This window comes from Poecile atricapillus, chromosome 5, assembly GCF_030490865.1.
Source record: "Poecile atricapillus isolate bPoeAtr1 chromosome 5, bPoeAtr1.hap1, whole genome shotgun sequence".
Lineage (NCBI taxonomy): Eukaryota > Metazoa > Chordata > Aves > Passeriformes > Paridae > Poecile > Poecile atricapillus.
Window position 1 is genome coordinate 7964907 of NC_081253.1, and position 14415 is coordinate 7979321.

Here is a 14415-nt window from a genome sequence, read left to right on the forward strand (position 1 = left end):
AAGGTCAGCTGTGCTGTATTGAGTTCATAATAAAAAAACAAGATGCCATGTTTCATGTATAACTTTTTCCCAGAAGTTTTGCCATTTTTAATGAACATTAATCATCCATGGTCTTCATAACCAATGAATATGAGAAGAAAAAAATTGTGGTTTTAGAACAGCATTGGTTTTGAGCCGACTTGTGTTGGTAGTTGAAGGCAAGAGACTGATTAAATCTTCAGTTCTGCATAAGAAATTCAGATAATCCTTGTTACAGTGTTCTAATAAGCTCATTAATGCCCCCAGGCATGATCCCAGGGCCTCCTTGCACATCCAGCTTGTTCATGCAGAGAGGCTGTAAGCTGAATGCCTAGAGAATATACCCTGTTGCTTTATATATCATCGAGATGATTGGAAAGTAAAAAATGTTTCTGGTTGGAATATTTTGCATTAAGGAAGTGGAGGCAGGTGAGAAAAAGTAATTGAAACATGCTTGGTACGTTTTAATAATTAACCACATTAATTTATTAATAATGAGAGCATGGCACCAGGAGTAGTGGTAATAAATACATAGGTTATTTCCCAGGAAGCATTATGGAATGTGGCAAACCACGTAGGTTCTAGTGGAAAGGAGAGGCATTTGCAAAATTGGACAGTTTTAAGAAATATTTTAACAAAATTGCGTTTTTTTAAGGTTTGTCTGTGCTAGACAGAGTATCTGAACATTTGTGTGTACTGATCAGAGAATCAGTAAGCTGAAGTAGAACTAAAATTAAGTGCAGTGATTACTGAGAAAATAACTTTTCCTGAGATGTGTCATAAGAACAGGGTCAGATTTACCAATCATAAGCCTCAGAAAAATAAATCAGAATAATGCTGGCCTTAAGTGCTTTGCTTAAAATGTCATTCTGAAAATATGTATGGATACTTTCAGATACAGGCACAGGTGGACTCCTATTACATCTCAGAACAGGGAAAAAATAGGCGATCATTTTAGGTACAACCTTAATCATCCAAATTTGAAAACATTGGCATAATTCATACTTGAGTGAGGATAACATTACTCATCTTTGTTAATGTCCCTAGTAAAGTTAATGTCATGCTTAAAAAATATCTGCTCTACTGTGGGTTTTATGATGCCATATGGTCTGCAGAATTAGGAAATAATAACTTTGAACACAAAATCTTGTGTGCTCTCTGAATGGCACCGAGTGTTGCCATAGTGATGTACACCTGCAGGAGCAGTCCACTGAAGGTGACTTTGGGAGTTGCCAATTCAAAGGATGTCCTCTTGAAGCTGTTCATGTGGCAAAAGGAGGTTTCCAAAGTGACAGAAGCGCCTTGCTGCATTACCCTCCCACTTCAGCAGCAAGCCAAAAATGGAGAAGGAGCATGAATGAATAAAGAGTGTTGTGAGTAATGGTTGTTGCTGCTGTCCAAAGGAACATCTGCCTCGAGCAGAAACAGGACAGAGAGTTCATCCCAGCAGAACAGGTTAGGCACAGGAAAGATGTGTGCCTGAGGACACATTGCCACAATGCTTCTGTTATAAAATTTCTCATTGGAAAAAACACTGGATTAGTGGGTTTTGAGTAAAATAGTACAGGAAGCAACCAGCAGTGAACCAGGGCACAGAGGATGGCATAAAGGGAGAGATCTGATGATGAAAACCCATCAGGAGCTACCAATGGAATGTACATGGGAGCAGAGCTGCACTCACAGACCCATGCTGCCAACCATACTATGAGTGGTGTCCCTTCCTGAACAAACCTTACATGTCTTTTCCATGGAATCAGGAAACAGTGATAATTCATGAGTAAAACAAGCAATGAAATACTTCCTCTAAATAAATTAATCATAGTGTATTAACCTGGGTAATCTCCAAGAGCCATTCTTTACAACTGAAGAACAAGTGAAGAAAAATTATAGAAGAAGAAATTTATTTTATGTACAAAAATTTGATGTAGAAGGACCCATGACATGTGCTGTGTGCCATCACAGAGATAGAGTGTATGTAAAAACAAAGTGAGGGAGAATATCCCCCTGCATCTGTGGTGCAGGAATGTAAAGCAATCCTACAGCCAGGACTGGTCAGGAAAACTAGCAGAAAATGTGAGGTATGTCTGACTGAGCCAAAGATCCCAGCTTTACACTATAACTATTTGGAAAGTCCTGGATTAAATCCAAATTATAGGGGGATAACACATGGGCTTAGATCAAGTATTTTCGATAGTAAGGCTGTAGTATAAAATAAAATGTTTCCAGTCCACAGTTCTGCAGATCTCAGTAACAGTGCAGCCTACATAGTTATCTTAAGGTCTTCCAATGAGGAGGAACTGGCAAGATGTTCAAACAGATGATATAAGAATATGAAGGAAAAAAAAAAGCCAGGAAGGAAAATATGTATGAAGCCACAAACTGCTTATTGCATAGACAGAATATGGCTGCAGTGAAATCAAGTACATGCAGTATTTTACATCCTTGTGGAAAGCATGCATCATTTGAAGTTTACTGTTGGGAATAATTTCTGGGACTGTCTAATGGGCCAGCAGGCCCCATGTGGCCAGTGAAGAACAGAGTTTTCTGTCAGAAGCCGGGTGACTGAGCCACAGTACCCACTGCTCTCAAGCTACCACAGTGGTTGCAAGTTATTTCAGTTCCTTGGTATTTACCTAGAGTAGAGGGTCTTGTAGTGATTAAGAGGAAAGCCCAGAGAAACATCTGCTGCTTGAGTCATGACATTTTGGTGCTGAAATTGAAAATGTTTGCCATTGGGGAGAAGAAACTTTTATCTAATGAATTAATGTACCTTAAGGTCACATAGCTCTTAAAACAAGAATTGTTTTCAAGGTCACACTCATTAAAATGCTGCTTTTTAACTGTGTTAGAACTGTGCCAGATCTAAAATACCATTTCTGTGTCAAAGTATGTTAGGGAGCTGTTTATGTATTTGCCAAACATTATTCATGTTTAAAATTATGCAAGTCATTAGTTGATTATCTCTTTACCTCCATAGAATCCATCACTGCAGCATTAAGTAATTCCAGGAAACCCAACTAGACATCTAATTTGTTTCATCAACATTTTTCTGCCTCCAGTTTATTGATTAAAGACCTCATTGCTTGTGTCTGAGAAAGAGATACCCCTTACCTGGTGGGAAGGCTTTACTGAGAAGAAGAATGCTTTGGGGTTTTTAAAGGGCCGCTGTTGTTGAATACCCATTTTTTTATTTGGTGTTCTCCCTTCCTGAGCCTTACCTTCTCCAGTAGTTTGTAGCAAAGGTTTTCATGTGTTTGTGCTGGACCTGGTTGTATGTGACACAGGGGAGACAGCTCTGGATCTGCCTGTGGGGATGTTTTGCAGCAGGAGCCTGGCTATAAAAATTCAGGCTGGAGACGTCTCCAGTGTTGTATTTAACAGTGTCTGTTAACACTGTCGTGTTCTTCTGCTCCTTGTGATACAAATAGTTCTTCTGATCAGTTTTGAGTGGGCTACTTCAGCTGGCTCCCAGTGAAGCATGGTTAGAAGTTGTTCAGTTTGACATAGCTTTTTCTTAAAAGTTACACATATTTTATTTTTTTTTGCCTTGGTAGTACATGTTGTTTAGCTTGTATAAAGTACCTTATTTCACTTTATTCTATGAACATGCATCCATGCAAATCACTTTGCCTTTGTATTTATAATAGAAGTTTTGTGTTATTTATTGCAGTGCACTCATTTTTCTTTTGATATTTTAAGTGATTCTGAGGAGAGTTGAAGTTATATATTTGGATGGATTAGTATAAATAATGATCTATTGTCTTACAGATGAATATATATACACAAACTGATACATATTTTAACCAAACATAAATCAATAAAATAGTAAAACTATCCAGAATACTAAAGAAAATTATTTTTTAGAAGCTTTGTCAAAAGCTGATGCTGCCAACAAAATATAACACTATCAAATTGTAGGACTAAATATGAATTTTACATTGCTTTGTTTTAATTGAGGTCATCATTGAGTCAAATTACCTATTAGGCTGTATACACTAAGAACAGTCTGGTAGCTGAATTTTGGACTCAGAATGTTCTCATCAATTTTTAGAAAGTATTTTAAATATTAGAAATCTATAAGTTGCCCTCATCTTCCAAAAATACAACAAAAAAAGGTTACTTGAAAATAGATATTAGAATCTGAAGCTTTTACATAAAGAATGCAAAAGATCCAGTGAAAGAGGACCTTGCCTTGTATTCAATCTAAAAACCAGCTTACAAACAGAAACACAGAAATAAACCAGAGCAAAATGTGCTTTAATTGCTGTTTATAAATGTACCGTTTCAAGAACTCTCTGCCCTTTTGCTCTGTGATCAGTCATCTTATCTTTATCTTTTTTTCATGTTTGGGGCTTCAGTTTCTCTTCACCCCCCCAGCAATACCTATTGCCCCACAAAAATGTAAATATCCCAGACTGTATTAACATGACATTGCCTTACAGTTGCCTTTTGCCAAAGTTTTAGCCTTTTTTTCCCAATGGCTTTCAAAGACTGTTTTAGATAAGACAAATAGTGGAGCAGCAGAGTTCTTTGATGTTGTATTATTTCCCATGTACTCAGATAGGCGCTGGAGTAATTTTAGTAAATGAGGAATTAGCAGGATTGTTCTTGGACAGTTACCTTGCTCAACACATGCTTTAACAGCCATTACTTGCTGAAAGCTCCATTTACTGTTTGGTCTATCAAGGTAATGTACAACTGCTATAAAACATGGTCATTTGTCTTTCTGTAAAATATTCGCCATGTGTTTTCTTTTTGCATAATTAGTGCTGTGGGTACTTGGCACCCCCTCCTGGCAAGAACACTTGCATATGCAAATTAAGTAAAAGCTTAATTAATGCTAATGAAGTATGTCCAAAATAAATATATTTCTTCTGCTGTTTTTATCTGCAAAGTCTTCTGCTCTTTTGACTTACTGTATTTTAGATGAGTAACTTAAAATTACATATGGAAATGTCAAGGCTTTATTTCATCTTTCCTTTTAATGACTATGCTAATGAGGCAAATGGCAGTGAAACAGAGAGGGAAAGGTCTTCTTGAATTTATTCTGAAAACTAGAAATAAACAAGAACACTTCAATGTGGCATTAACCTCAGGTATGATACCTCATTTAAAATGCATGAGGGGTTCAATTACCAAACTTCTGTAGTTCAAAGCACATTTGGAGATCCTTTGTCCTGCTGAGGATGTTTCTCTGAAGGAAGAGAGCCGTGGTTGAGCATTTCCCACCCAGCTGAGTGAGTCCACAGAACTGGAGTTACCTAAAAGACTTAGTTAAACAATCTTCCTTCTAAGCTGCTGCTACACATTGGATTTTTTTCTTGGATTTGTCAAACTATCATTGTAAAATCTAAATGTGTTTTGCCTTTTAATTTAAATTATTTGATTCAAACTATTCTTCAAAGAAAAAAAAAATACTGTGAATTGCTCTGAAGGTATTCTACTAAAGTAGAATATCATGATAATTTCAGATAATTATATATGATTTCTATTATGAATTTCTGGGTGCTCACTCTATTTAAATATGGATTGGAGGAGGATTTAATGCATGCTCTCTAGTTCCAAAAGTGATACTCCATCTGAAAGCTTTTGTTCCCATCTCAGAAAAGGGGAATGGAGAATGCAGCCAGAAAACACAGGCAGTTTGGCAGAACAGGAAAAAATACATTTTTACTTGTGAAGGCTGGATTTATTCAATAAAAATTCGTGAGCTCTAGAGACCACTACAGCATCATAAATGGAACATTATAAATGGAACAAGGGTAAGCTAAGCAAAGAAGTTTCTTCATCAATTTGCTTGGATGAAATACAACAAACGTGTTCCAGTATCAAAGGCAGTTTAAAATTATGTTTATTAAGGATTAGATATTGCTGGCCCTTTGTGGGAATAGCCACTTGGCTGTGTCGAAAAGAGGTGAAGACATAATGAGAAAATCATATGTTTTATAGGAGCATTATTTCTCTACTACTGTTTGTCATGTGGAACAGTAAAAGGCCCAGCAGCTTTATAGTGGATAAATCAAGAGGGAAGGTAAAAGATGTTTCTTCTCCCTGGTTCTTATTCTGTTATCAGTGATCTAGCATGCAGCTAATATTTGAGTCAGAATGGAAGCCTTGCACACAATACATTTTTTTTATCCAGAAGCAAATATATTGGGAATTTGATACATCACTGAGCAAAAACTCAATTATTTTTTCACATGGTTACTTGTGTGGGTGTGTGTATATATATATATATATGTATGTATATGTAGGTATGTATGTATATTTATTTACATACAGTCCCACAAAGCCACAGAAAGAAGTATAGACACACATTTGATAGGAGCAGTTACAAGGACTTTTCCATGCAGCAGCCTGCAGGGAGCACTGAAAACAGCAATATGCACCACTCATTGTGTTGTTCAACATGTCCATGTGTAACAAAGCATATCTGAATATTCACACTTGTGTCTGTTAGCTAATATTAACTGCAAGTCCAATGGCTCATAAAATAGGGCTGCTGTGCTTCTTGTGTGAAAAATGTGCAGCTTTCTGTAATGCAGAAACATGAACATTATATTTCAGAAGTCTGAAATTCTTTGGAAATAGTCACCCATAAAAACTGCGAAGCAGAGCTTGAAATCTGATGGAATCCTTAGCTAAACTGGAATTGGAAAAGATTGGGTTTTATTATGGTCTGGATTTCCATATAACTTTAAAATCCTGCCCCAAACCATTGCGTGCTTACTTGTGTCCCTGGACCATATAATCATGTAGTCACTTCATATTTAGTGATTAAAAAACAAGTACATCACAGCATGGAATGGAAAATTTGTCATATCCATCTTTTGGTAATGTAGTGTAAATAACAGTTTTATCTGGCAAATAGAAAAAAAGAGTAAAAAACACCCAAGAAAGCAGATATATTCTATGCTCCCTAACACCGTGGAAGAGTCCAAAGAGGAAGGCACCAAAATGTTGAAACAGAAGTGTTTGAAGATTTCTAATGCCTTTCTGGTTCAGGTTCTATGCCAGAGGTTGTTCTAATAAATTGTAAAGATGACTTTCATTTACCTTTTGTAAAGAGTTTGGCAGAAGACTTGTAAAGGACTTTGGAGTTTGTGTGATGGAACCAGTGCCTACAGAGCTCTGCTAGGAACAGGTTGAAGCGGCAAAACCAACTGGACACAAACTCCACTGAGCTCTTGCTCTGTGGCAGGGTCCCTCCACCTCTTCCATTTAGAGGTTCTGTTTGCTGTATGTTAAAATCTATTTTCTCAGTCAGCACATAACATCCATCAGAAATACAGACAGGTTTCTATCAGTGGAAGTGATGGTGACTGTCCTCGTATGCAACATTGAACAACTATGTTCAGTTCTCCTGGGTACTTCTCTCTATTTTAGCCAAGTCCCTCTGGAAGAAGAGACATTAAATTCTATCATCAACAGCTCATAAATATCCTTGCATATTTCTTTTTCTCTAGAGTGGGGTTATGACTTCCTTGTGCTTGTGCTGAAAGATCAGAGCTGATTAAACTTTTGCTGCATTGTGTTCAAGTGACTTAGGCTTTCATGCTGACTCAGCCTGCACCAGACAGTGAAATTCCAGGAACTGTTTGTGGATGTGTAGTTGTGGGGAATGTATCTCCACTGGCAGTTCCATGGCCTGGAGAATAAGGATTAAAAAGCCAGGTGTACTGCTGATATCTAGGAGAAAACATTGCATTGATTTCCTTCTCCATTTATGGCAGGTGACAGCGCGTTTGCAGAAACAAAAGGGAAAAGTTTTGTGTGGAAGAAAAGCAAACAGATATTTTTTCAAGTGTTGTTTCCCAGATGCTGAACTGTCCCAAGCAGATGTGCTATTCTAAGAGCTAGTCAAAATTTCCTAATTCCTCCTTGTCTCATTCCTAATGAGATATTTTAAGACGAACTGTGTTTCTTGCATTGGTTAGATATGCTGTGTGGAGTCTGTATATGAAAGTTTACTGGATGTCATCCACTAAAATTTTAGTCCATCACAAAGGCAACAGGCAGCTTGAGCCCTGTGTGCAGTGGGGAGATGAAGGCACACACCCTGAAAGCAAGATGGGCTGGGATAGCAACAGCAGCTGAAAGCACAAACCTTGGTGAGAAACTCTGCTTGGGTTTCTCATGTAGGAGATGCTCAGAGGCACCCTGGTCTATTAAATTTCATACAAAGTTCTCAGGGTTTGTGCACCACCCTAAAAATAGTAGCATGATTTTACAGCTCAGAATTTTCAATTCTGTATCTCTTTATTTTTGTTCTTGCAGTTATAATGCTACTTTCTTACATTTTGTCAAAGAAAACAGAAGATTTTTCCTCTGACACCAAGCCCTTACAATTTCCTCAGATATTTTTCTGTCTCCCAACATTGCTTTTTTTTCTTCTGGAGTAACTAGGTTGAAAATTTTTCAGTTTAACTTGTTATGGATTTATCAGTCTGGGCATAATTGAAAGCTTGATATCAGTGTAAGATGAGCTTGAAACAACCAGAGATCATTTTGAAAGATTTTATGGTAAGGACAGATTATGATTTTGTTATAAGCTCCATGCTGGCTCATTAGTCAGAAGCGATCAGTAAGTGTGAGGAAGGAGGAGTGTGAATTCCTGAGCATGAACTGGTTGTAGATAAGTCTGTTCTTCACATCACTTAGACAAGGATCAAAGGGCTGAGCATCCCAATCCTCAGTGACATTTTGCACAGTGCTGCAGCCAGCAGAGCTCTTCAGGCAGCCCCATGGGAGGAAGCAGCAGATCCAGACCATCAGCCTGGGGCAAGGCATTCTTGCTGTGATCTGTGCAGCAGATTTATGAAGCAGCTTTCTGCCTAGGTCGTAGTTCAGATATTATACGTGATTTTATTTATACAGCATATTACACTATGTTTGCTCTCCTGGGTAAGCTGTCATGAGATGAGGCAGGGTGTGAATTTAGTGAGCATCATGATCCAATATCATTGGAAAGGCAACATAATTAATGTGTGTTGAAACAAAAGAGGGCAACGCTTCCCCGCATTTATTGGAAACCAAGGACATAAACATCAGAGTTACCATGGAGTTGCTGATAGTCTGAGTTCATGGCCTGGTTTATGTCATGACATTAGTAACTAATCTTATAGCTTCATTATGAGTGCATCCTCACTATTGTTTACAGTAGATTTATAAACTATCTAAATAGCAATTAAATATAATGGCCTTGTAGATTGTTTGTGGTTGTTCAGAAACAATTGTGCTAACACATTGCGGTGATGCAGTGGCATTAATCTAGACAGAAGAAAAGTGGTGCTTCAGTGTTGTGTTCTTCCTGCTATGTCTGGCAGCTTGATTACTGCAAAAATAAAATTAACATATTGTAACTGACACCAGAAAAACGTATTGTGTGACATTGGGGTGTCTGTGCTTTGAGGTCTTCATCCTCCTAGTGATCAACAGCTACTCCTCCTCTCCCTTAATTACAACATAACCTAAATGCTTGAAAGTTTCCTCTGAAAGAACTGTTGTGCAGGTCAATCACAATGTTTAAAAAATAAGTACCTTTAAGAGTGAATATAGTTCTTATTGCTTACAATTATAATAATTTTGTTATTATCTATTATTTGGTTTCTGCCTCATTTGCAAAGTCTCTGATGATTTTTGGAACATGGATCGTGTAAGGACAGATTTTTGTCCACTGCCAGGCATTGCTTAGGTAGCTCATGGGGCCTGTGGTTCCTACTACCTGCTTAATTTATTGCTCCATGGAGCAAATCAGAGATGAATGGCTCTGAAAATTTTGTACCAGTACAGATTGACCTGCAAAAGGAAAAAAAGAAAAAAAACATCTGCAGAGAAGAGATCAGAGCCATTATGCACTCCTGGAGACTTGCAAAGAGCTGTATTCCAAACTAGATCAGACATTGTAGCCTGCAATCCTGCCTGTGAGAGCTCACAGTCTAAATAGACTACAGATATAATGGAGGGAAAAAGGAATAGGAAATAAAGCTGCTTTGCAATACCATCCCATAAAACTTTCCTTGAAATTGTCATCCTGTAACATATGTGATCTGTAAGAAAATTTGTAAGATGTGAGAAAAAAATAAAAGGCTTTTGGAAGAAGTCTGCATAACTGTAACTTGCTAAGTCACTAATGAATATTCTGACCTTCTAAAAGTCATACCTATAAAAGCTTTATAAGCCACTTTTCTGTGGTTTATATTATCTGAAATATAATAATTCTCTTTGGTTTTAGAGATGGCTGCTGGACCTGTAAGAGAGACAGCAGGATAATCAGTCCCACCAGTGAAATGCACTATGAGTGTTTGGGGTGGTAGTTTGCCACCTTGCATTTCCCTTTCCCCTCAATAAGTGAATGTCCTCTTCATCACCGTGGAGCTTCTTCCACAGCTGATTACTGTGGGCAACAATGGCAGACACCCACCCTTGATTTTGCTCCTTTTCCAACAAAGGGCCAAGTACCTCCTGGAAATGTGGCTTGTCAATGTGATTTTGTATGCAATGTGTGTACAGTTCACGTGAGTGGAGCAGTAAACCAACTCCTAACTTGGAAATCCTCCAGAGCATTGTCACAGGAAGGCTGGTGCTGTACCTGTTGTGCTGGCCATGGGCAGTTTGAGTCACCCCTGTGCCAGCAGAGTCATGAGTGTCCAGCTAATGAGCCAAATGACATCACGCCACCAGGTCAGCACAGAGCACAGGAAAAGCCACCTCTTTCCTGCTCCCAAACAGAGCCCTGAAGGATTTCTGTGGCTCTCTCCACGTGCCCTGTGCCTCTTGGCCACAGAGGAGCTTTCATAAAGGCCAGGAGGTTTGGATTGCCATCATGGAACTTCTAGCTTGGTATAGCAAACAACTGTTCCTGTTTAACACTGTGTGTCCAGTCCTTCTGGATGATGTTTTCATCCCCAAAGCAGCATTTATCTTTTCTGTGAAAGGGGAAAAAAAAGAAAATAGTGTTTACACTGTTATTGTATTGGCACACAAAACACATAATCTTAACTAAACTTTGATTTTCAGTGGGAATCTGCTTCAAGTAAATAAGATTTTGGCAAGGAAAAAGGGACGGAAGGGGTGCTCATCTTCTGTAACAGTGGGTATAATAATGGTCTGACAATCTCAGTTTAAGTCAGTGAGTCCCAGGAGTATAGTAAGTGAAATCACAGATGACAAGAAAATGTTTGCTCAGTTTGAACTTGAAGAAGAGAGTAGATATTACACTGTGACTAAAAATAACGTAATCAGTGGCTCTCAGGAAAAAAAAATTGTCTATCAGAACTTTAGAGAATGCTGAATGGTGGCAGAGAAAATGCCAAGCCAGGAATTCGTTTGAAAGCTATTGCATTGAGAGATCCTATGAGTGATTTGCAGTATATTCTAAATTGGTGAAAACTAATTGTAAATTTCTGAAGTGGAGCTATTTCTATAATTTTTCATATCTGTGAACCAGGAGGTAGAAACAAATACTTTAAATACTTGAATGAAAACCAAACTTGCTACCTTAACAGCAGGTGTTAAAAACTGGCAACCAAACTGTCTTGATGTGGATGCAGGGCTTTGATTTTAGTTTCTTCCTGCAATCCAAAGTTAGTTCTAATATTACTTACAAGTCAAAGGAAGTGCATGGATATCTGCATTTTTCCATAATTATGGTGAAAGCAACAGTAGGAATTGAGACCACATTTTTAGAATAAAAATGGCTTCAAAATAATTCTAAAATTAATTATTTTATTTAATATGCCACTTATTTATTTCTTCTATGCAAGGCTGGTTTTTTGTGCTGGACTTTCTGTATGTTCTAGAACAAAAGGGCATCAACCCTTTGGATATATACTATATAAATATGTGAATACATGTTATCATGCAGTATACTTGTTCCTAGAACTGGAGAAGTTGTGGTTTAATCTCTGAAGAGCAAAGTTCAATATTTGCGAGACAACTAAGAAAATATTCTTTATTTAAATTTGTTCTGCTCATGAATAGCTGATATTATTTGTATTAATGGCTTTTAGTGAGAAAACACATTTCATCGGAAATCTTAGCAAATGATCTGACTGGGGGCAGCTGGATTTGGCCCTGGCTAATGTATGGTAAGACAGGAGACAGAACAAATGGTGAGGCAAGCCCAGATGGAAAAGCATCTTGAAGCTTTTGAAGAATTAATTATCCAACTAATTGGCTGGCAGTCTCACAAGAAGGGACGGAATTTTGCTGAATGTTTAGGAAAGCAGCAGCTCTGGTGGAGCCTGTGCCGCGGTGCAGCTGGGCTGGGCTGGGCTGGCTGTGTGGGGCACAGGGTGCTGACACTGCTTTCTGCAGCAGGAATGTTCTCACCCCTCTGCAGAGAGCCCCAGGTGGAGCTCAGTGCTCTGTGACAGGGAATGCTGGGCTGGCCAGAGAGGGGTGACCTGTGTGTCCTTGCCAAGGTCACAGGAATGCAGCCAGGGCTGGGCTGCCTGAGGATGCCCTGGGCCGATGTCTTTAGTGCTGGCATTAGCAGCTGCAGGAGTTCTGCAGCAGAAGCATTTCCTGAAAGCCTGAAGGTCTCCTTCTGGGCATAATCAGAAATTCCTTAGTCTTGTCATAGCTCATATTTAGAGTGTGAAAGGTAAGGAAGACTGTTACATTCTCTGGGGTATTAAGTGGGAGTGCTGAAGTTGCTCCAGATTGGAGTAGTTATTTATTTATTGGTCTGAGATTCTGTGGAAGAATCTGAGGATCTTCTTGCATTACAGGTAGACCTCTCACCTGTACAGAAAGAGCCCAGTGTTTGTTGTATGGATTTCTTTTCTAACCAAAGATGTACAGATACAGGTGATTTTGTTTCCTTTCCAGCTGCATCTGCTCTGTGGCTTTAGAGTTTGGTTGGCACTTTCCTTGAGCAAGGTGTTTGTCCTGATGAATCCATGTAATGTGAACAGTTCCTATAGCCACACTCCACAGTTTCTTTCCTTCCAGCATGTTCCAGTCCCAAACCAGCCTCTGGAGTGATGCCTTGAGAAAGCTGACCTAGAGCAGAGGCTGGACAGAGTTAAGAATAAAGTAGGTATTTATTAAAAGTCCTTAAAGGATATACCTTGAGCCAGGGCTACACCCAAGATGGCCCTAAAATTGATCACAAAATGGACAACTGGCCACGAGGTCTCACATTTTTATAAGTTTTGGTCCATCTGCATATGAGGGTTAATTGTCCAATCACTGCTTCAGGTTATGAAGTCCCATCCTTGTTTTCTCTCTTCAGTCCACTCTTTCTGCTTTTGGGCCTTGTAATGATCATCCTTCTTATCAAGCTAGAAGAGGAATTGTTTTGTCTACCTACTCTATGAAGAGAGCTCACTGACACTTAATATAAAGCTCAAAACTACACTAGGGAAAAATGTGAAAGCTAAAACTTACGGCTTCAAGGGGAAGAACCTTCTTCTAATACCCAGCCTAAACCTCCCCTGCCACAACTCCAGGCCATTCCCATGGGTCCTGTCACAGAACAGATCAGTGTCTTCCCCTCCTCTTCCCCTCCCAAGGAAGTTGTAGCTGCAGTGAGGTCTCCCCTCAGTCTTCTCCATGCTGAACAGACCAGCTGTGCTTTCCTTCCAGAAGAGCTGGGATTCAGAGTGCCCTGCAGCAGCTCTGGGCAAGGCGCTGCTGCCCGGCTGGAGCACAGAAGGCTCGAGCTGTCCCTGCAATCAGAGCAGGGATTGAGTGTGGATGTGCCGTGCAGGAGGCTCCAGCGGAGCACCAAAGGGGAAAAAGTGGAGTATTTTTCTGTCATTTAGCAGCTTCTCTCTGCCTGTAGTGTTTGAAATGATTAAAGACACACGGGGGCCTGTCCAGCTCCTGGCACTAGGTTTGCTGCTCAGCTGGGGAGTGCATGTCTCTGTTTTCACAGCTGTGTGCCATCTGCAGTGACTCGGGCTGGGTGCTCTGCTCCAGACCTCAGCCACAAAGAAAATCCTGTAATTGTGAAACATGTTGCCAACAGTAAATAAGTGTTTTGGAAGGAATTAATTTAGAAGGTTTATGAAAAAGTGGTTTGGGGAATGCCAGATGTGGAAGTATGAGATGGATTAGTGCTGAGGTAGAATATTAGAGCAAGCAGGGCCTCAAATTCTTCACAGTCAGTGGAAATAAATGTGATCATTACCAAGAATTAATGTATCTCACTAATCCAAAACATTCTTGCAGGTGTTTTTCATTAATTGGAAAATACTTGATAAAATAATTAAAGAAATTCTGTGGGGTTTTTCTCCATTTGGTTTAAGACTTGATGTGAAAAATCTCTAAGAAAACAGAAAGTCAGATAATTGTGAAGGCAGTAGATTTTGACATTTATCCCTATTTACACCATTATGAGTTGAGGGTCTCCGCTAAAAATTGTTTTAAATTTTTTAAGAATAGTCA

General features: G+C 39.1%; 1 protein-coding gene across 1 annotated transcript in view; it reads left to right on the forward strand.

Moving 5' to 3' along the window:
* The window catches only part of DPP10 (dipeptidyl peptidase like 10), a 244139-nt gene that overhangs the window by 183583 nt on the left and 46141 nt on the right, over window positions 1–14415 (forward strand). The window lies entirely within an intron of this gene.